The following is a 23518-nucleotide window of genomic DNA, read 5'->3' as shown; positions in this document are numbered from 1 at the left end:
TGTTCGTACGGTAACTATTGAAGGGAGTGGCCGAATTGGTCGATACTTTACACATCCTAATATATCTACCAGATATGGATCAGGTTTAAATATGGACTATATTTGTCTACTCCATCCGGTACCTCCCACACAAAATTTCGGATAAGTTCACTTTAAGACCTCATATCGAATCACTTTGATTTTTGTTGAAGCAACTTGCATTCGCTGCCTCAATTACGAAGGGAAGAGCTTTTTTAGGGGCAAGTCCATACTTCTTGAGCAAACAGCCCGAAGAGTGTAAAAACCCCCCTACGGCACCATATGTAGTGGCTGGAGATCCACTTCCATAACGGTCAATGTCGATCCATTCCTTTTAGTATCTCCTCCGCATAACTTTTGATATTTAATCCTAATCAACTTTTTTGTCGGTTCAAACGCCCAAAATTTTTAAAACCCACTAAATACATACGTGTTTTGGGAAAAAATTGTTTCAATATACACAGGCTGAGGGTATATCTCTGTCGGCAAAGCCGACTGATACTTTTTTACTTGTTTATTTTATATTTAATATTTTAATTTTATATTTTATATTTTTATATACTATGTAGAGCATTTAAAATTTAGTCTATGTTTATTTATTGCATACTTTCTTGATATCATATTTTCATCATTTTAAAACCTACTTTTAGTTATAAATTTCTGCCAAAAGTAATTTGGGCCACAAATCTGATAAGTGTTTTTCCATAACTCTTGGCATCTTAAAACTTTTGAGACATACTTGTTAAGTTGTGCAGTAGTAACCCACTTTAGATGAAATACAACCACAAACTGTTAAGAATTGTTACCTCCCAATAACCGATACAGCATTTGCAATGTCTGCATCAATAAAAGTGAATAAGCCCATGGTAAAATACAAAACAATTATGTGGCAGTAAATTGAAATGTTGTGGCATAAACGAAAATGAATTCGACTAAAACAAATAAAAATTAAATATTTAAATACAACGCTTGCTCTAGGTATGTAATGTTGTGAAAATGACTAAACGAGTCCTAGCAAAGAAACATCGATAGAAATCGCAGATGAAGGAGATTTCCTCATAACTAAATGTAAGCTCCAATAGAACAGAAGGCATTGGCGCTTTGATTTCTTCTCTTTGTTCGACTTTATTTATTTTGGTCAGTATAACACAATACCATTGCATATTTTCAGGAGCATTTCCATGCAGTCATACGGTTTCCAACACACTTGGAAAATTAATAAATTTTAATTAAAATATTTGTTCCCACCCTGAAGCATCAGATCAAGTTTTTTTTTTCAATTACGTTAAACAACAACTTCAAATGCATTGATATTGAGAGTGAAAAAAATCTTTCCAGCTCGATGTCACATATTAAGCACTTTTTCAAGTACATTGACAAACAATACTTTAATTTCATTTGAGACTAAGTCTCAAATGTTTCCAAAGAATGTTCAGCTTTTAATTTCAGTAGCAAACAAATTCCACAAAATTCTCAAGAACTTCTTGATAACAACAAAAAATCTTTAGTTACGAAAAAATCTAGCAAAGTATGGCATGTGGTGCAGTAATAAAAATCTGCAGAAATTCCACACCTTGGCTTTGGCAAATTTATTTTGTGGTGTTTTTTGTGATTTTTTTTTTCTAAAAGCACCTTTACCATTTTTTTACTTTTTTAGTTTTTTGTCGGGGGTAAGCTTTCTCTGTGATTTGTTTGCTTTTAAGTCTGTTACGCTGTACTTTATCCAATAGGATTATTTAAAGCCATTTTTTCAATTTGGCACGTTGACAGGTTTTTGTTTTTTGGGTTTAGACGTTGTGCTTTTTTTTGCATAAAGAAAATCAAATCCGCTTCAAATAATTGCGTTAGGGGTATACTTTAAGGCTCTGGTGTTTGTTTTGGTCTTAAAACTGCTGTAATAACAAATCTTAAAAAGCATAAGGAGACGGATGAAGTTGAGGAAGAAAAACAATTTTCACACCACCACCACCCTGTGGTTTAAGTGCTGGAAATAAAGAAAAATTGCCAGACTTCAATTGTTTTCTTTGCTAGCGCTGTCGCTGCTGCAGCTTAAGATTGGTGAAGGGTAAAATATCACGTTCTGTGGTATTATTTTCTGGCTATACCCTTGTTCTATACTGGAAATGGATTCATAATGAAACTGTGGTGTCACATACACACAACTATATATAATAGGTGTTGATGTAAATTCACACTTAGCTAATACAATTTAGATGGATTTTTGTTTTTCTAAATCTTAATACCTAGAAATAATAATTGAAATTTATTTTTCTGTTAACTAAAAGGTAAATGAAATCAATGTCAAAGTGGAAAAAATCTCCAAATCATTGCTAATGATAATTTATGTTAAGACTTTCCGAAGCCTAAACGTTTGCATTAATGTGAAAGACACCCCTAAAAATATATGCAAACGTTTTTAGTATGAAATATGTTTCTCCTGAAAATATGCATTAATTTTTTGGTGTAATGAAAAATGCCTTAATTTATTATTATTATTGGATTTGTTATTCAATAGTAAATAATAATATTGTTTTAAACACTTTTTGGAGTAATAAGAAGGTAACAACAATGCCATGCCTGAGGGCTGACTTGTATTTATGTAAATCTTATTACATGAATGAATTAATGTATTCAGAAAAAATGTCAAAAACGGGTTATGCTCATTACATACCGCAGTAAAGTAGGGAAATTAATGCCTTACGCCGTATACATTTTGGAGGAAATTTTTTTAAGAACTATAGAATATTAGATTTTTACAGACAGAATAAAATAAGTAATACTCGAATTTATAGAACTTATCAAAGTGAAAAAGTCTATATCTATGAAAAGTATTAGTAGCATTACTACTAAAATTTCTACTGATCTTCTGTAATAAACCTTCTATTGATATTTTTAGGGAAACGTGGCAACAAAGTTCGAATCAGAAGACCAACTGTAGTGCGATTCTCTAACTCATTTTCTGAGTTGCCGACAAAAATCGGTATTGAACTCATTCCAAAAAATCCAAAAGATTAGCACATATCGTTTAAACGACAGGAACATGTTGAACATTTTTTAACATTTTATTATGAATGACATTTAAAATTATTATTCGGAAACGAGTCGGAGTAGAAAAAATATTGGGCTGGAGCCAGAGTCTAAGTTGTATTTATTACTCGCTGGTGATTAATTTATTTTCAAAATATCATTAATATTTTTCTTCGCAAAAATATTTTTTTCGCAAATAAAAAAAAAACAGTATCATTGAATATTCACATTATGTGCAAGGAATTCGAGGTTTTAAGATTTTGCTGTAATTGAAAAAAATCATGTATTCAGATCTCTTAACAAATTTATGTTTTCTGGCCTCAGTTTCCAAGTTATATTAAGTGCAGATAATTCTGACATAACTCTGATAAAAATCTGAACTATGCTTTGATAAGTGTATAAATTTATAAACAAGTAAAAAAGTGTCAGTCGGCTTTGCCGACAGAGGTATACCCTCAGCCAATGTGAATTGAAACTTTCATCTACGGACAGATAGAATGTATTTAGCGTCTCTTTAGAATTTTGTGGCCCTTTTCCAACACTTGAACTTGCCGGCAAAAATGTGGATAAGGAATTAACACAAATGTTGAACTTTTGTGGGGGAGGTACCCTTAGGGAGGACCGATATGGGCCATTTTAGAAGTTAAACTAAATTTTGACAAAATATTAGGAGATCCAAAGTTCGGACCAAATTGGTTGCACCATTCAAGTGATATCGTCCTAACATTTTAGTGACATTTTTTAAATATTGGGGAGAAGTACCGGAAGTTAGGGACCGGTTTTGCCCCATGAAACTAAGTTTGGATAAAACTTAAATTTTGCACCAAATAGTTAGAACAGTTCGAGAGCCACATATGGTGACATAGGGCTGTTTACACCTTTCCCAAGAAATATGGACTTGCTCCTGAAAAAACTTTTACCGTCGTAATGGAGGTAGCGAATGCAAATCGCTTCAACAAAAATCAAAGTGATTCTCGAATCAGGTCTTAACCTGAAATTATCCGAAATTTTGTGTAGGAGGTCCCCCAAGGAGTGCACAAATATAGTCCATATTTGAACCTGATCTATATCTGGTAGATATATTAGGATGTGCAGAGTATAGATTACATCAGTCACTCCCTTCCGAAGATTTTTGAATTTTTGTGAGGGAGGTACCTGAAGATGTGGAACGATGTGGCTTATCTTCAAACTTAAAATATGTTTAGACAAAATATTACTAAGGCAAAGTTTTGGACCGAATCGGCAGCTCCGTTCGAGAGTTATCTTGCGCTCCAACCACCTCACACGGTGTCATAGGGGGTTTTTTTGCAACTTTCAGGCTATTTACTCGGGAAGTATGTACTTGCCCCTAATGAAACTTGTACCGTCGTATGGAGGGCAGTGAATACAAGTTCCTAAAACAAAAATGAGAGCGATTCGAAAGATGGCCCTAAACTGAACTTTTCCGAAATTTTGTGTGGGAGGTACCCGAAGGAGTGGACCGATTGAGTCTATATTGAAACATTATCTAAGTCTGTAACACATTTTACAATGGGCAAATTATGGACCAAATCGGGTACTCCCTTCAAGAGTTATCGTGCGCACAAATTTTCCGAACATTTTCGATGTTTTGTGGGGGAGGTATCGGAAGGAGTGGACCGATATAGCCCATCTTCGAACTGTAACTAAGTTTGGCCAAAATATTACGAAAGCCAAAACTTGAAACGGATCGGTTCATCCGTTCGAGAGATATCGTGCGCTCCAGCCAGCCAGACAGACAGACGGACGGACATTGCTAAATCGACTCCAAATTGTCTGAAACGGATTTCGTCCAAACATACTTGGGGTCTAAAACCATTATTTCGATGAGGCACATTTTTGCCCGTATGAAAGTGTATATACCCTTGGTAGCATAAATGCTGAGGGTATAAAAAGTATCAGTCAGATTGGCGTCATCAGCCTGTATGAAGTGAAATGGATCCAATATCGGCTACAAAACAAAAATTTGTTTCCCCAAACGTTATGTATTTAGGGGATTTCAGAATTAAGTGCCGAAAAATATGGAATTTGTTTAAAGCTCAACAATTTTACGGAGGATGTAGCTAAAGGAATGGACCGAAATAATCCATTGTTTAAGTCGATCTTATTTTAGGAGTTCACAAGGAGTAGCATCCGTAAAAATTTCCAAAGGATCCTCGAACAGACCATAAACTGCACTTACACAAAAATGTTGAAATTCTGTGCGGTAGGTACCCTAGGGAATGTACCGATATGGCCCATTTTCAAATTTATACTAAGTTTGGTCAAAATATTACGATCCAACGTTTGGACCAATTCGCTTGCGCAGTTTAAAAGATATCGCACGTACCACTTTAGCAAAAAAATTTTTTTGAACTTTTGTGGGGGAGGTTCCTGATGGAGTGGACCGATTAAAACAATCTTCCAACATTATCTAAGATTCGCAAAAATAATACGATATTCAAAGTTAGGACCAATGTAGTATCCACATTGTGGCCGTAGGGTTTTTTACAGCATTCGGGGCATTTTCTCAGGAAGTATAAAAAATAAGGAAATTACAATGGATTGTCCATACATTGCGGAAAGAACAGGATCAGATATGCCACCAAGCCCCAAAATGGAATGGAAGTGTCGGCCAAGGACCACTTGGAAGAGAAGTCTGATGGAATAAGTAGAGAGTAGCGGCACAAGCTGAAATGAAATAAAGCGTATTGCGAATTATCCAATATGCTCTTCAAGAAATAAAGAGATGGACTTGCCTATGAAAAAACTTGTAACGTCGAATTGGGGGCAGGAAATACAAGATGTTGCAAAAAAAATCTATGCGATTAGAGAGCAGGCTTCAAATATAATCGAATCTGATCTATGTATGTCATGGTTACTCCCATCAAAAGTTATCAAGAGGACCATTTTATCGAAACTTCTTGAACTTCTGTGGGGGAGATAGGTACCCGATGAAGTGGACAAATAAAATTTTGGACCAAATCAGTTGATCCGTTTGAGAGTTATTGTGCATCCATCCATCCAACCAGACAGACGGACATTGCTAAATCGCATCGAAATTATCATACATTGGGTCTAAAATAAATACTCCGATGACTCACATTTTGGTGTATGAAAGCACATTTGGTTGTACAACTGTGGACGTTCCGAATACACTGTACAACAAAATTGATTTTTTTAAATTACAAGAAACCCCGCACAGATTATGAAAGAGGGCCGAAAAAAAGAAGACAGGTGTATCGGCGTTTTGAAAGTTTAAGTCGGGAAGTAACCTAAATAGGCGTGGCAAGTTCCGCTCATTTCTACAGGTTTTGAAATATTCGACATCTGATTCCTTGGAATCCTTGCATTTTAGGTATAAAGTGTCTTTGGTAATATTACTGACAGCAATGCGGCGTATCTTTTTATGAAAAAAATTAACCCGTTTGCGAGTCACTAAACGGGTCTTTTTAGTAATTTTTTTTCAAAAACGTTTAAAAATTCCTTTAAAATGGGATATGAGATCAAAATATTCTACAAAATTATTTGTTATAAAATTTCACTATAGGTCCCTGAATACACCACAACTCTAAATCGTATCTAAACGCCAGGAATCTGCCAAAAGTAAAATCACGTTTTGGGGTTAATGTAGTACTTTATCTGAATTTATTAAGTTTTGTCCCACCAAACTTCATTCTAGATAGAAGACGTCAAAGACAAAAATATCCTCCATCAAATTTCAATATATGTCGCCAAATAAATGAAATATGTATTTACAGTATATATATTAAAAAAACATCAAACAAAATATATTTTGTGACCGCAGATAACGAAAATGTGAATAAAAACGGTAGAATGTGGTCCTAAATCGTATATAAAAAGCGAAAGCTTCTGGAGATGTTAAATATTATAGCTACAAATTTCTTTTATTCAGAAACTCGTAATGAATTTTGATTTGGAACATTTCTTCTTTTGGCACAATCCCCAAAAAGTGAAGTATTTTAGGAGATTTTGACTCAGTATGGAATAAATTTTAATTAAGAGTCTAAAAGTTTAACAAATAATTTCTACATATAATATCTAATTTTGTAACGTCATTTTCTTAACAAAGTATTTTACATAGATGTCTAGTTTGTTTTGGGACTTACAGTGAAATTTTGTATAGAATATTTCTTCTTTTAACAACTTTCGTCTAAAACTAAATTTCATGTTACTTTCTTGCATTAACCCGAAAAAAGAATAAAACTAATTTATTCAAAAAATATTTGGGTATTTTGTTGGCAAACTTGATGTATATATTTTCTTGATATATACTATAAATACATATTTCATTTATTCGGCGACTTATATTAAAATTTGATGGAGAATATTTTTGTCTTTGGCGTCTTCTATCTAGAATGAAGTTTTGTGGGACAAAACTTAATAAACTCAGATAAAGTACACCATTAACCCTAAAATGTGATTTTATTTTTGGCAGATTCCTGGCGTTTAGGTACGAATTAGGGGTTCGGTGTATTCGGGAACCTATAGTAAAATTTTATGACAAATAAATTTGTAGAATATTCTGATCTGATACGATCACATTTTAAAGGAGTTTTTAAACGTTTTTGAAAAAACGAACCAAAAAGACCCGTTTAGTGACTCGCATGAGGGTTAATTTTTTTCACAATAAGATACGCCGCATTGTTGTCAGTAATATTGCCAAAGACACCTTATACCTAAAGTTCAAGGATTCCAAGGATTCTGATGTCGAATATTTCAAAAACCGGAGAAATGGGCGGAATTCGCAACGCCTATTTAGGTTACTTCCCGACGTAAACTTTCAAAACGCCGATACACATGTCTTCTTTTTTTTGGGTCCTCTTTCATAATCTGGCCGAATTACTTTTGCTTGCTAAAAATTAAAGGATCAATTGGACCAAAAAATATTTTCCACATGACTTTTGTAATCAAAATACAGTTGAAAAAGTCTAGACTTTTCTTATAGATTTTTGTTTTTAAATAAATGATGTTTTTCGAAAAAAATTGGTGGGCCGAATTTAGTGTTATATTTCTTTAATGTGGAAAAAATACCCGGAGTCGGTGTCGAGTTATTTTTTCGACTCAGACTCCGAATCAAGCAAAATTGCTCGACTCCGACCCTTGTTTATATACATATATTTTTTCCAATAAATATTTCAAATTTTGTATTGCACCCAACAAAAAATGCAATTTCGTTATTATTTCAGATAATTTATTCAGCTGCAATGTTGTTGTAATTTATTTTTATTATTTTTACTCCTTTCGCTTGAGATACTTTACGGTAATGACTTTTTGTGTTTGTGAGTTTCGCATTTCATTAAATTTCCAGCATACAATTATGATTATCTGACCATGAACTAAATGTTTTAATGACGTTGAGATAAGCAATCAATATTTAAATTGTGAATATGCATCTGTATGTATTTTATAAAATATTGCACAAATTAACTAATTAATGCGTCATTAAATATACTTATAAATATCAACATGATTCGAAAAGTAATATTTTATATAATTATGTGGTGATTTAGTTGCAAGTTTCAAGGGTGGTGAAATTTTAAAATAACACAACTCTTTAAAGTGGCAAACATACAAACATTATGGTATACTTGTATATATGTATTATTGTACATTAATTGTTTATAGATTGATTTTCCATTCCATGGTGTTTACGCTACAATATGTTCTGCTAACAAGAACAACATTTGCAAAATAGTTTTAACTTTAATATTAATAAAGTTTAATTATAAAAAACAACAACCAACAAAAAGAAAAAACTTTTACAATATAAAACAGATATAGCCTTGAAAGTAAAACAGAAAAGAAAAAAGATTCTTAACACAAAACAGATTAAAGTAAAGAGGAAAACACAAAAACGTATAAAAAACAACTCACTCGCTGTAAACTGTCCCGGGTGAAAGAATTATTGTGGCAACAACAACCATTTTATGGCATAAAACGGGAAAACAGAAAATTTGCATAATGATATTGAATAATTCATGAACGTGTTTATCATAAATTATTGAGAATGAAACCAACCAACCAACTAACGGCAACAACAAGACACAAACCATAAAATGAAAAACAAAAATTGGAAGAAAAAAAATGCCAAGAAAAACACGGGCAGCGGGATAAAAAGTACTCCCACAACACGAGTTAAACTTTATACAACAAAGTTTAAACTCATTAATGGACAGTCATTAAGAGGACATTAACAAATGTAAAGAAACGAATGGAGTTAAAAATGAATGAACGAAAAAAATAAATACTGACGGACAGGCGTGAAAAAAAGGGCCATGGATGCTGTTTGTCATGTCACGTTATTTATAAAAATTATATTTTTAATAAAATGTGCTCTAGGCAAAAAGGAAGTTAAAGTCAAATGGTGAAATATTAATAACAAATGAAGCTTTAAAGCAATAGCAGCAGGATGTTTATATTATGTATAAATATCTATTGTTATATGTTGCTAAATACTATTTGTCATATATTTTTCTATTACATAGATATCTATGTATGTATGTATAAATGATGATGTTTGCACACATGACCGTATGATTAATAATATTTTTATTTTTCTTAATGTTGCAAAGATTTCCAAAGTGACATTTAGGATAAAAAAATTAATTTAGATTCAAATTTTATAAAAAACGGAAACTGGTTAAAATGTCTAATGTCAACAAGGACGAAATTTGGGGATTATTCTGAATGTAAATTTCCTGTACGTTTTCTCGTTTTCTCCCTCAAGTTGAAAAGACAAAACCCATGGGGAATTTCGGCAAGAATAAAATCCATTATCAAAAATATTTTATAAATATCTATAATTGATAATTCCCTTCGCCGGGATGAAATCACGATATTGGTAGCGATCAGTAAAATTTTGCAACATTACTCTCTGCAATAGAGGGTAATAAATGAAGTTGAGCCAATGGGGGAATACTCCACTCAAGCAATTTTATAAGTATCTTCAAAATATATTCTCAGAAATATTTTATAAAAAAGCTTCAAAAGAGTTATAATAAAAATAAATATATTTTTTTAATTGCATTACAAACTCTTGAAAGAATAGAAACAGAATAGTTTTCAAATTGTTCCTCCAATTAAAAAAAAAAACACACATCAAAGATATTCAAATTACCCACCACTACTTAATAATATCACTAACACTTTAATCAACAATAATAACATAATTATCGCATAATTATTATTCATGAACTAATTTGTACATAAAGTACAATGTTTTCGGAATTAATTAAATGTCTATGAGTTGTTTAACTAGAAATGTTGTAGTACATAATTTAATCAAGTGACTTCTACAAGTCAGCAATTTCTTTATTTTCGTTGGAAAAACAAATTAATTACATTTTTTCTTATTAGATTCATTAGAAATTTGGTAATGACATGACAATTATGTTCTCATAGAATTTATTATTAATGAAATTGTTAGTAATATTTTGTGTAATTCAATATATGGAAGACACCATGCCACATATTAAGTTTTTTAAAAAATAAAAATTCATATTTCCCTAAGGCAATGTATATCAAAGGGAATTTAATTATAGAATTTGATATTAAAACAAGTAAGAACAGACTATAGTCGGACGGGGCCGACCATGTGATACCCTATACCACTATCCCTGTGCACTAGCTTTCCGGGCTAGCTGTTATAAGATGTGCATTAGAAATTTTACCAATTTTCACACAAAAGTTTTGATCAATTTAACCCGCTAAATATTATCCGATCATACCGTTGACTTGCACGCTACTTCTTTATCTCAAACCAAAACTACGTTTAAAATTTCGCGCCGATCGGACTATTATTGCGACCTACAGAGCGGCTACAAAATCGAGCAAAAATTTTGTTTTTGGTCCATTTCATCCCTTTAACATTTCACGATCATCGCCAAAAACTAATCAGTTCTATTCTGGTCCAAACCCGACCTCCATACTAAATTTCGTGACAATCGGTCCATAATTGCGGCCTCTAGCTTGATTACAATTTTTAATGGACGGACAGACGGACGGACGGACGGACGGACACACATCGCTAAATCGCTTTATCTCGTCGAGATATGAAGTTTGGTATACCACATGAGGGGTCTACGACGAATATTTCGCGGCGTTACATGAATTTTTGGGAAAACAAACTTATTATACCCTTTTCCACATTGTGGTATAGGGTATAATGAATAAAATTGCCAAACATTATTTTTTAATTATTTGAAGATATTGCCTATTATTATAATTAACAAGTAAAAAAGTATCAGTCGACTTTGCCGACAGAGATATACCCTCAGCCTGTGTGGATTGGAATACTTTTTTCCCAAAAAAAAAAAAACGTATGTATTCAGGGGGGTTTTCAAAATGTTGGACGTACGAACCGACAAAAATATGGATAGGATTAAAGCGCAAAAATTTGCGGGAATATCGACAGATAGGGCTTTTTTACCATACTAGCCTACGAAAAACATAATATCGCTATAAAAAGGAAGGATCCTCGAAATGACCCTTAACCACACAAAAATGTTGAACATTTGTGTGTGGACGAACGTAGTATTCGAATTTTATGTAATATTCAAAGAAATATTAGGATATCCAAAGTGTGGACGAACGTAGTACTCTGTTCGAGCTCTCCAGTCCCTACATATGGCGCCATAGGGGCTTTTTACAACTTTCGGGTTGTTTTCCCAAGAAGTATGGACTTGCCCCTGAAAAAAACTTTTATTGTCGTAATTGAGGCTGCGAATTCAAATCGCATCAACAATAATGAAAGTGATTCGAGAGCAGGTCTTAAAGTGAATTTATCCAAAAATTTGTGTGGAAGGTACCCGAAGAAGTGGACAAATATAGTCCATATTCGAACCTGACCTATATCTGGTAGATATATTAGGATGTGTAAAGTATGGACCAAATCGGTGTCTCCCATCGTGCGAACAATTTTTCCGAACATTTTTAAACTTTTGTGGGGGAGGTACCTGAAGAAGTGGACCGATATGGCTTATCTTCGAACCTTAACTAAGGTTGCACAAAATATTACGAAGGCCACATTTTGGACCGAATCGGCAGATCCGTTCGAGAGTTATCTTGCGCATCAACCACTACACACGGTGTCATAGGGATTTTTGTGCACCTTTCAGGCTATTTTCTTAAAGCGATTCGAGAGATGGCCCTAAATTGAACTTTTCCGAAATTTTGTTTGGGAGGTACCCGAAGAAGTGAACTGATTGAGCCCATATTGAAACCTTATCTAAGCCTGGTACACATTTCACGATGGGCAAAGTATGGACCAAATCGGTTACTCCCTTCAAGAGTTATCGTGCTCACAAATGTTCCGAACATTTTCGAACTTTTGTGGGGGAGGTACCAGAAGGAGTAGACCGATGTAGCCCATCTTCGAACTTAAACTAATTTTGGGCAAAATCAAATTTGATCCGTTCGAGAGTTATCGTGCGCACCATCCAGCCAGACAGACAGACGGACGGACGGTTGATCCATTCGAAAATTATCGTGCGCACCAGCCAGCCAGACAGACGGACGGACAATGCTCAATCGACTCCAAATTGTCTGAAACGGATTTCGTCCAAACATACTTGGGGTCTAAAACCATTATTTCGATGAGGCACATTTTGCCCGTATGAAAGTGTATATACCCTCGTTAGCATAAATGCTGAGGGTATAAAAAATTAATTTTTATTAATTTATTGTTGGATTAGCGCTGACCGATGATATTTTGCAAATGAAAAAGGAAAGCCGAAGATTCGAACCCACACAACCACCATTATGTGACCGGTTTCGTCGTTGGTAGCGGCTTATCAGACACATTCGCCGTGGAGTGGCATCTCTGTCATCGAGCTTATTCTCTTTCAAAAGCAATTTGTGTTTACAGTGGGGTTCAGAGCCAAAACTCATAACCTCCAAAGGCAACGCTACCCACCACTGTACAAACAAATTTCATTTCATGATATGTTATATATCACATGCAACACTGAAAATGCAAACAATATCAACATTTTTTGAAAGTACATATTGAGAAAAAACCGTACATAGTAGGGGGTTTTGTCCTGTCAGATCCAGTTCGGATTTAATGACCTCATCTAAACCGGGCTAAAACTACAATTTTTTGCATTTATTAGGCCTTTATCTTAGAAACGATTAGGGATTTGGCCTTGCTGTCTATGCTGTAGCCGAACTTCTACTACTGCTGTAGTAGAACTTATCTTTTGAACACACTACATAAGAAAAACTCCATCTAAGGCATCAAAATCGATCAAATATAGAAAATTTTACTTAATAGCTGAAATTCTGGTCAGTATCAACTAAACTATTGAAACTCTAAAATGCTTACTTCATGTTGTTTCAGCGGTATTTTGCATCATATCTTTTAAAACACGTATTTCCAACACAGTTAACACCAACAGTTTATTTTCGCATTTCGGATTTCACCACATCATTGAAAAATATACTGAAAACAACGTGATAGAGGCATTTTACAACAATGGCATGTTCTGAAGAGTTGTGTTTTGCTTTCCAGCGAATATTTTATTTATTTATTAAGAAAAAAAATTAACGGTTTTGTAGATATGATGCGAAATGTATACAAAAGATAGAAATTTTCGATATTTTATAAAATGTTGAGGTAAAAAATTAAGTTTTTAGAGTTCATTATTTCTCCAAATATTTGATTCTTGTCCTTATCTACAAATTTGCTTCAGATGTCAAATGAAGATTCACATAGGTTTCAGATATATAGCCCAGAATTGCTTTAAAAACTCAATATTAACTCATGTTTAGATGCGTCCATAAAATCCAAGCTGTATCTGACACAACAAAACCCAACTAGGGTTTTCGTCGTTTGGGTCTGTACTTTCAAAAAATCCTCCGCTCAAATTGTTTACACAAGATGACATTAAAAATGTTGCACATTTGTATTCAATTCAGTATAAGTATTTGTTTAACTGTGTGGGTTTCTATATTTTTTTCCAATTGTTTGGCATGTGACGTACAAGTTCTTCATACTAACATTTCTTATAAATTTATCTCAAGATGCATAATAAAATGTGATTTCTTTAGAACTTCTTCTTCGAAATTCATAATAAATAATTGAATTCAAATAATAATAATAAATTACCCACATATCTATTGACGTGGTGTAAGGTATTTTATATGGTTTCTTAGAAGGCCATTTCTCTGAATGTATTTATGACGCATGTGACAGGTTGGAATCTTATTATAGGAATTTTGGGAAAATAGTGTTAAACATTATATTAAAATAGCCACAATTCATTTATGTGGAATAAAACTTGGAACTTGGACCCAACTAACTGGAGTGTCCAAAAATGGAGGAACGTGCTGATTTTTGTGTAATTTGAAGGATTCAGATGACATAAGGCGTAACCCAATTAAACGGTTAAATCCTAAATGGTGTAGTGGCGCCAACCTAATGGTCTGGGATTGTTTCTCGGGGCAAGGGATTGATTCAATTCATAAAATTAATGGAATTATGGATTGTTTCAAGTATCGTTACGTTGCCTTATGCTAAAAAAAAGAGATGGAGGATAACCAGCCAAAACATGTAGTGAGAGCGTTTAAGAGTGGTTCCAAAACAATTCGACAGAAGTTCTCCATTGTCTTGTCCAATTCTCTGCTTTTAGCTCTCGGTTGGTACTTGAGGGAGATCGTTAACTCAAAAATCAACCGAAAAAATTTCAGAACCAAAGACAATTTATTTGAAACCGCAAAATTAGATTGTGAAACAGTATAGCCTGAAACAGTAAGACATGCTGCTGAAATTGCCTACCTTATTGCCAAATTTGCGAAAGATATATATGTAGACAATGTACAAATCTGAACCGATATGGACCAAAATTGGTCCATATCAGTCCTCTTATACGCATGTTCAAAATTTCGTTAGCTTAGCTTAACTCCTTTTATTTTGTCCACGTTTGGAAAGAAGAGGCAACACAGTGCGCCGTTTTGACTAAGTGTAGTGGTAGGTGCGCTCCCAAATCCCTTCGGCAATCTTTTGAATCTACCGCATAAGAAAAACTCCATCTAAGGCATCAAGATATAGAAAATTTTACATAATATCTGAAATTCTGGTCAGTATCAGCTAAACTATTGGGTGTTGAACCAAGTAGCATTCTGAAAAATGTTCCAAATAATGTTCTCAGCAATTATTTAGATTATTTTGAAACTATAAAAAACTCACGTCTTGTTGTTTCATTGGTATTTTTTGTATAGCATATTTTACAACGCGTATTTAAAAAACATTACACACCAACACCAACATATTGAATCGTCGTTGAATAAAATTCAGAAAACAACATGAAAAAGCATTCTGCAACAATGGCATGTTCTGAAGAGTTGTGTATTACATTCCAGCGAATATTTTTTTAAAAGAAAAACATTAAGAAAAAATTAACGGTTTTGTAGATATGGTGGAAATATACACAAATTATGGGAATTTTCTATATTTTATAAAATTTGAGGCAATATAAAATGTGATTCAGGTGTCAGATGAAGATTCACATAGGTTTCAGAGACATAGCCCAGAATTGCTTTAAAAAGTCAATAAATAGCCATGTTTAAAATGGGGCTATAAAATCCAAGCTGGATCTGACACAACAAAACCCAACTAGGATTTTCATCGTTTGGGTCTGGACTTTCAAAAAATCCTCAGCTCAAATTGTTTGCACAAGATTACCTTGAATATGTTGCACAGTGTTATTATGAATTCAAATAAAATATAATTTTTTAAGATGAAAATTTACATTTATATTTGTTATATTTTTTATTAAAATTTCTAAGAAATTTTAAATTCAATTTTTATAGGCGAAGGAGTAATTTATTGGAAGAGACGACTATGGCATACTCCAAAAACCTATCGTTAGTGTCAACAATCCTGAGTAGCCCTTCACAATAATGATAACAATTTTTGCATAATTGAATATGGCGTACGGCGTACGTATTAGAACATTTTATTTTGTTTTGTTTTTTTTTTTTATTTAAAGTAGTACGGATTTGCAGAATTGCTTAAGTACAATTAGCTTTAATTTTAAGAACAGTGGAAAAAATCATTTTCTGTTCTTGTAAACACCTTCGAAACGAAAATCTATGCGACCGACAAGCCATAAGAAGAAATAACATGTAAACGTACACTTTTCCATGTAAATTTGGGTTTATGTATTTCGAAAGGGCTGTCTTTTGTAGAAAGAGAATGTCAAAATCACTCATTTGGGTTGTAGCTGTCGAGTAGAACGTAAACTCGCGAATAACACCGACAATCTTAAATCAAATTTATGCAACACATTCTTGAAACAAAATAAACATTTTATAGGCACGTTTTAAGGGCGGTTTCATTCATTATTTTGAAGAATTCAATTAAATAAAATAATTCAAAATAACGACATTTTTATGTTCTCAAACAAACAAAATCACACATATCACGAAAAATTTCTAAAATTGTCATTTCTATTTCAAAAAAATTAATTTTTTTTTAAACCACATCAATGATTTTTGGTACATAGATTAGGTTATGCGGCATACATAAACAGGCCGTAAATTTATTTTGTATTTGTAAAAAGTGTTAATTTAAAATGATGACTTAGGTACCCACTTGGCAATTAGAAATATTAAGGAGCAGCGGTAATATATAATTGTTATTACTCGAAATAATCTCATATGTAATTTTGTTGTCTTTCAATAATTATTTCTCAAAAATATAATGATGATTATTTTTAGTACATATTTATTCTTAAATAAATTACTCAGTTACGAATACGTAATGTTAATTCCTATGAAACACTAAGGCGTATACTTTTCCAATGAAAATATTACTGGACTATGGTGACGTATACTTGTTACCTAGCATAATGTTTGAAGCCAACGAATAATTTGAATCATCTGTGACTTAAGGGATTTCGACCTACACCCTTTTACGATTGGTTTTTACCGCTAGGATCCAATCTATTTCGTGTCATGATCACGTTTTAAGTATGACTCCATGGAAGTCAATAAAGAAGCATTATTTTAAATGTTTTTTATTTATTTTTTTTTTAATTTAGGGAGCTATTTTTTATTCGATATACACAATAAAAATATACATTTTTAATAGCGTTATGTACCAATTAGGAGTAAAAAAACTGACTTGCATACAAATCGGATGTGATTAAAATATTGAAAAAGGAGTGAATTTTTCGAAATCAATATTATAGATTTTTGCAGTAATTTATTCATAATTTAATCATATTTTTAACTGACTCATTTTAAAGTACAGATAAAATAAAATATGTTAAAAAAATCGAAAATTTCGAGTCGATCCGACAAAAATTGGCTAAGATATGAGAGTTAGAAATGTAAAATTCATTGTAAATTGTATGTAATATCGAAATTTTGCACGCGATTTTCTCGAAATGACATTTTAGAAAGCGGTAAGCACAGTAGCTCGAAAATGGATGATTCCCTCCTTATATGTTTTTGTGGGATTATGTGGAGGGCTGAACGATAACTATCTGGCCTAACAACGCGAATATTTACCATCAAAAACGATTTAACTGTTTTCTTATATACTTTTTCGTGCGCTCAAACCTATTGATATGATTTGTCATCCCTTATTTGTTTTTCGAACTTCTTAGGAGACTTCAGGCAAACAAATTATAGTGTGCCACTCAGAATTAACCGTCCTATATTCCTCATGTCGTATAGTCGCCACATGGTTAGTTTTTCTGAAGAAACAGGCACCTTTTTGCTTCGAAGTGCATCCTACATGAAAATCTTTCGTTTGATTTGGCTCGTTTTTAAAGCCACAAACGGCTCTTAACCAATTCACTGTAGCCTTTTTTGAGCGATTGTCCAATCCCTTGAAAACTCCCCCTCCTCCTCCTATATTTTTGGATTTTTTTAATTAATTTTAAAAAATATACAAGAAAATGAAATTTAAAAAGTAATCATGGGGAATTATTACCAATATATACAATAGAATAGCGAAAATTCGTACCTCGATAAATCGAAATCTTCGATCATTCGTATAAGTTGTCGGTCCCTTGAGACCATTTTCTTCTCATTTTAACCTCGTTAAATCAAGAACCTCGATAATTCGTATAAAATGACAAAAAATAAAGAACATGATATACATGGGCAGGCGCAACTTTACATATGTGGTAAGTTGACTGTTCGAAATTTCGAACACTGGTACTTGTTCTATATTTCAATGGCTATATCAAAACGTGGAAATGTACTGACAAATTAGGGGGAAAATTATTATAGCCCCATAGAAGACTAAATACTAATTTCAGTCTTGTCTGGAGAATAGTACGGCTAATATCCTGAAAACCCCTAAAATCGGGAATTACCGTTCTACTGAAGCTATATAAAACATGAACCTGTGCTGACCAATTTCAGGAGAAAATTTTAGTAGCCCCGTTGTCTAAATTCACATTTTTAGGTTTATTTTAGGTTTTCGCGATTTTGCAGGGAAAGCGCAAGTCCTATCGAAATGGTGCTAAAGAAAATGTTGTAGCTGTAAAAATTGTCTAGAGGACTGACGGTTATGATTTGTTCCTAGGTTTTACCATTTGTTAGATATCTAGATCTTCAGGTCACATTTTTAGCTTTTTTGTTAGGTTTTCACGATTTGCTTGAAAACGATAAGTCTTATCGGAATGGGACTAGAGAGAGTCTTTTAGCCGTAAAAATTCTCTACAAGATTGTCTCTCGTAATTTTTGCCTACGTTGTACCATTTCCGAGATATATAAGTTTAAGTTGGGAAATTGCAGTCATGACATTCTTTTATAAGGAAGCGATACAGTTAATACATTGTCCCAATTTGAACTTCTATATGTCAATAACGGTAAAACCTACGAAATTATTATAAAGGTCAATCGTGTAGATAATTTTCGTTGCTTCTACATTTTCTTTAGTCCCTTTTTGATGGGACTTGCGGTTTCCAAGCAACATCGTGAAAACTTAAAAAAACCCCTAAAAATTACAACTTGAATCGCGATTTATTTAAAAAGCGATCCGGCGATTTTTTTTTATTTTTCTTATCTATGAACATTGTAGTTTCGGAATCCGCAAAAACTTCCCAGGTGTAAACAACTTCCATTTAAAGTTGCTTCAAGAGCACCGCGCCTCGTTAGCATAAATGCTGAGGGTATAAAAATTTGACTCGGGACGAAATGGGCTAAATTCAAATGTTAACTTTGACAGTTCACCATTTTTCTAGAAATGGGTCGGTTTATATGTTTTCGAGCTACAGTGAGCACCGCAAACTGCTTTAGCAAAATCAGTGTTTCGTAGGCGGCCATTTGTCACAACACAGTGCAGTATTTTTTAACGAAAAAAATTCCGAAAGTAACTCAAGATATGACATTTTAGATGAAAATAAAATCTTCTAACAAAGTTTGAAAGATTTCTTATAATAAAACCATTTCATTTGTCAGAAAACATTGCATTATTTTTCAAGGAAAAAAATTCCGAAATTAGCTCAAGGTTTGACCTTTTAAATGAAAATAAAATTCTCTAAAAATTATGTTAGATTTCTTGAAAATATCAGGTGAAATGTTTTTCTTGGCCATAAGCCGTTAAGTTATTTGTTGTATTTGAAATGAAAAATTTTATCATTCAATTCTCGAAATCTTAAAAATAGTTTACAGAAATCTACCCATTGATTTTTTGAGAAACAATGAAATATATGAAGGAAATGTTTATTAGAAACGATATTTGCACTACGAAATCAAGAAAGGTATCTAAGATACTTTTAATTTTAGATACAATGTAGAATATTAATAAAAAATTTATTAATATTTCTTTATAATTTGTATTGTGTATAGAGTGTGCAAGTCGAAAAGCTACATATATAAGTAAATAACCAATTTATTAAAAATATTTTCAAATTCTAGTTTTCTTTTTCTAAACACCAACAATCAAACTTTGGAAATCTTTGCAAATTTTCTTGGTGATCTATGAAATGATATTCAAGCTATTTATATTATTTACAAACAGTTCACTGAACAATATATAGTTGTTTATTTGCAAGTATATATTTTAGTATATTATTTTCATTTTTCATGTTAATAGATTACAAATCATAACTGCTAATATCTGGTTTGTTATCATCTTTTTTTTGTGAAAAACAACTAAAAATTTATATAATTTCGGCAAATATTCGCAAATTTTGTTTTGAAAACTAAACAAAGAAATAAATATTTTTTTCAGTTTGATAATAAATCTTACAAATTCACGGCTAATTCACGTTGAAGAAATAATAACAATTTTAATACAATCACTTCACTTTGAAAAAAAAATTATAAGTCACTTCTTTTCTCTTTCAAGAAAACATATATTTTTCACAGAAAAATTATTGTTGTTTGACAAAGAATTACATCAAGACATTTCGATTTCTTTGTTTCTTTTGATTTATTTTTCATTGAACACTGTGATGTATGAGTGTTATTAATAGCATTTTGCCTTAGAGGGCCTTAGTAACGTATGAGTGATATTAACACATAAATGCCTGTCGTTTTTTTTGTTTTTCCTTTTTTTTGAGAGCACTACAGGTTACTATTATGTACGTAAATATGACACATATGAATGGCCAGATTCGAATAGTGTGTTGTTGTTTTATGAGAGACAGATTTATTGATTTATTATTTATTACAAAACGTTGTTGTTAGTTTAAATTTTTAGTGCAATTTATTCCTATTTCATTTATATCGCTATGAAATATTTGCACCATTTATATTTTTATGACAGCTCATAACATACATGATTTTGATTTGCTTCACTTGTTTTATTTCATATTTGTATTTTGTTTTTGCATTCTTCAGCAATTTGACACATATTTTTCATATCTAGGTAAACTACTAGAGAGTAAGCGACCCGGAATATAAAAGAGGGGACCGGGAGAGAGTAATATGCAGATAGATTTTTATAGTATTTTTTATTATTATTTCGTTGTTTGTGTTGTTGTTTTTTGCTTTGTGTTATGTTGGATAGGGTCATAAAAACCAACCAACATCCATTATTTATTATCGTTGTTTTGGGAATTTTATTTCATTGTTGTTGTTATATTGTAGTTGTTACAAATGTTTTAATGGCGCGTTAGTTTTATATGGTTTCCATTTATTTTATTAGATTTTTTTATTCATTTAAAATGAAAACCCCATGCACTACGCGTAGCAAATATTTACACTTAGGGAAAATTTATTCAATTCCATTGGAATTTATGTAAAGATATTTCTTAAGGTTTAATCCTGCTAAATATTTTGATTTTACTTTTATTTCCAATACATTTTAGAATTTATTTGAATTTAATTTTCACTTTTTTACACTTTCGAGGAAAAACACTTTTCATTTGTTTATTCCCTGAATTTTCTTATTTCATTATTTTTCTTGCTAGGCGTGTGTGTTTGTGCATTTGTGGCACACAAATTTTCTTCTTCTTTCGCTAACCGACCAAACGACCATTTAACGCCCGTATTCAAAAACAGACTAACCGTTTTAAGGAACACAAGATTTATCCCTTGGTACAACAAAAAGGAAAACAGAAAAGTATCAAACAGAACAGCAGCCACACTAACAACAGCCGACAACAACAACAACATCGGCACCATCAGTATAATCTTTGGTGTTGTAATTATCTCTGCTCACAGAGAGATAAATTCACTTTACACGCAAGATAATTTACTCATTCGTGTGCTCCCCACCAAGAAGAAACAAAGTTAAGGGGAGCTTTGATGTGCCACATCACAAAGGTAGCATCCCTTAATGGAAGAGTAACTCTCTCAAAGTTATAAAAGGGGAGAGAGAGAGTAAAAATTTGATAAATGCCTTTACTACAAATATAACATTTGGTTGAAATTTAAATGGAGTGTGGCAAAGGCATGGTAGTATCTCAATCTCTACATTTCTCTCGTAAGGATGCACTAAGGTCAGCATCCTTATAAAAGAGAAACAACCTATCATCAACATTTAAGAGCGTAACAACATAGATAAAGATAAATGCCTTCGGTGTTTCCTACGTATATAATGAAGGTATACAAAGTATGCTAGGATAATTTAAGCTCTTCAGTAGTTGTAAAACTGTAGGCCACACAAGGGATAACATTTTTCGATAGAAGTGAAAACACGAAAGAGAAATATTATGAATTTATATTAGACGTGCTCAAGATATGCGTGTGTTAATATGATTAAAAAGAGTCCTTCCACTTCTCAACTTCAATAGATATAAAGAGTAAGAGAAAACACGTGTGTTTTGCTGTCACGAAAATGGACGTTTTACAGATAACTAAAAGCTTGGTGATATTTTATGTAGCTTGAAAACTTAGCAGTGACCAAAGTATCTCAGAGCAATGTATCTGTATTTGAAATTATGTTTCTTTACCCAACACTGGTTGGACCCTAGTGTATAAAAATATGTGGACCGTGTAAAAAAAATCGGGAATTCAAAACAGAATCTGCGAACTTGCTGTTCTTACACTCAGGACAAGATAATAAGTTTTGGAAACAAAGGCCTTAAACAAGTCATTGGAAAGACTTTTAAACTTGGACTCTTTAATGCTGCCAGGAAAAAGTGAATTTTTTTAAAATACGATATTACATATTTAATCTGACTCGAAGGGGAAGATTATGTTGTACCAACTTAAGGCTTGAACCTAAACAGATTTCCGCCATAGGTGAAAATTTTAGTGAATACCCAAAATGGGGTATAACAGCCCATAAAGAATATATCTTTGGGTCTAAAACCATTATTTCACTGAGGCGTATTTCTGATCGTGACAACGTGTATATACCCCTTGTAGCCATATTACTGAGGGTATAAAAATAAAGTACAAATAGACACAACACGGAAATTGGACATCGGTAAGCTGCAATCACAACAGCTAGCCACATCATATTTCACTCAACTGGCCCAATTGCTTAATCAAAGCCGTCCTCGTCCCGATAACATATCCATACTTTGTTACCGGAGACACCATCATGTAACCAATTACCTGGATTGCCATGCTGCCACCGAAGAAAATAATGCAACCAGTAGCAACGCGTATGGCACGAGAGAGTTATCGGGAGAAAGGGAGAAATGGAAATGGAAAAGCGAGAGTGGAAAAATCGATATTTACAGGATCCAGAATGAAGTCCGAAAATTCTAGCAAATAGTAAAACATCAAACTGATGGCTTTGGAACTGGCATATCCTCCTGTAGAGACCAGCAAGCTAATCTGGTAACTGATACAGATAGTGTGCTAAGGATATGGAAAGAGCATTTTTCCAAACAGTTGGTATCCAATAGCAGCGAATATGACGAAAATACCACAGTCCCAATCCCAGAAGATAGTATTCAGTGTATACCGCCCAGCCAAGATGAGGTAAAGACAGAAATAAATCGGCTGAAGAATAATAAGGCAGCAGAAGCCGATGGCTTACCAGCCGAGCTGTTCCAAACCGGAGACGACACGCTGATAAGGTGTATTCATC

The 23518-nt window shown here is 32.9% G+C and overlaps 2 protein-coding genes across 6 annotated transcripts in view; both read right to left on the bottom strand.

The window, feature by feature from the left end:
• Nucleotides 1-21537, bottom strand: part of LOC141398712 (uncharacterized) — a 116501-nt gene extending 94964 nt beyond the window's left edge. For all 5 annotated transcript variants that reach the window (XM_073976288.1, XM_073976290.1, XM_073976289.1 and 2 more), the window contains exon 1: nt 20279-21537. The gene's annotated coding sequence lies outside the window, so the exon portion shown is untranslated. The remainder of the gene's footprint in view (nt 1-20278) is intronic.
• LOC141398713 (neurobeachin-like) overlaps nt 1-23518 on the bottom strand; it is a 906809-nt gene that overhangs the window by 159810 nt on the left and 723481 nt on the right. The window lies entirely within an intron of this gene.

The sequence above is a fragment of the Musca autumnalis genome, unplaced genomic scaffold, assembly GCF_047663935.1.
Source record: "Musca autumnalis isolate F117 unplaced genomic scaffold, ASM4766393v1 scaffold_3, whole genome shotgun sequence".
In the NCBI taxonomy this organism is placed as follows: domain Eukaryota; kingdom Metazoa; phylum Arthropoda; class Insecta; order Diptera; family Muscidae; genus Musca; species Musca autumnalis.
Note: the sequence above shows the minus strand (reverse complement) of the source record. Positions and strands in the feature narration are given on the sequence as shown.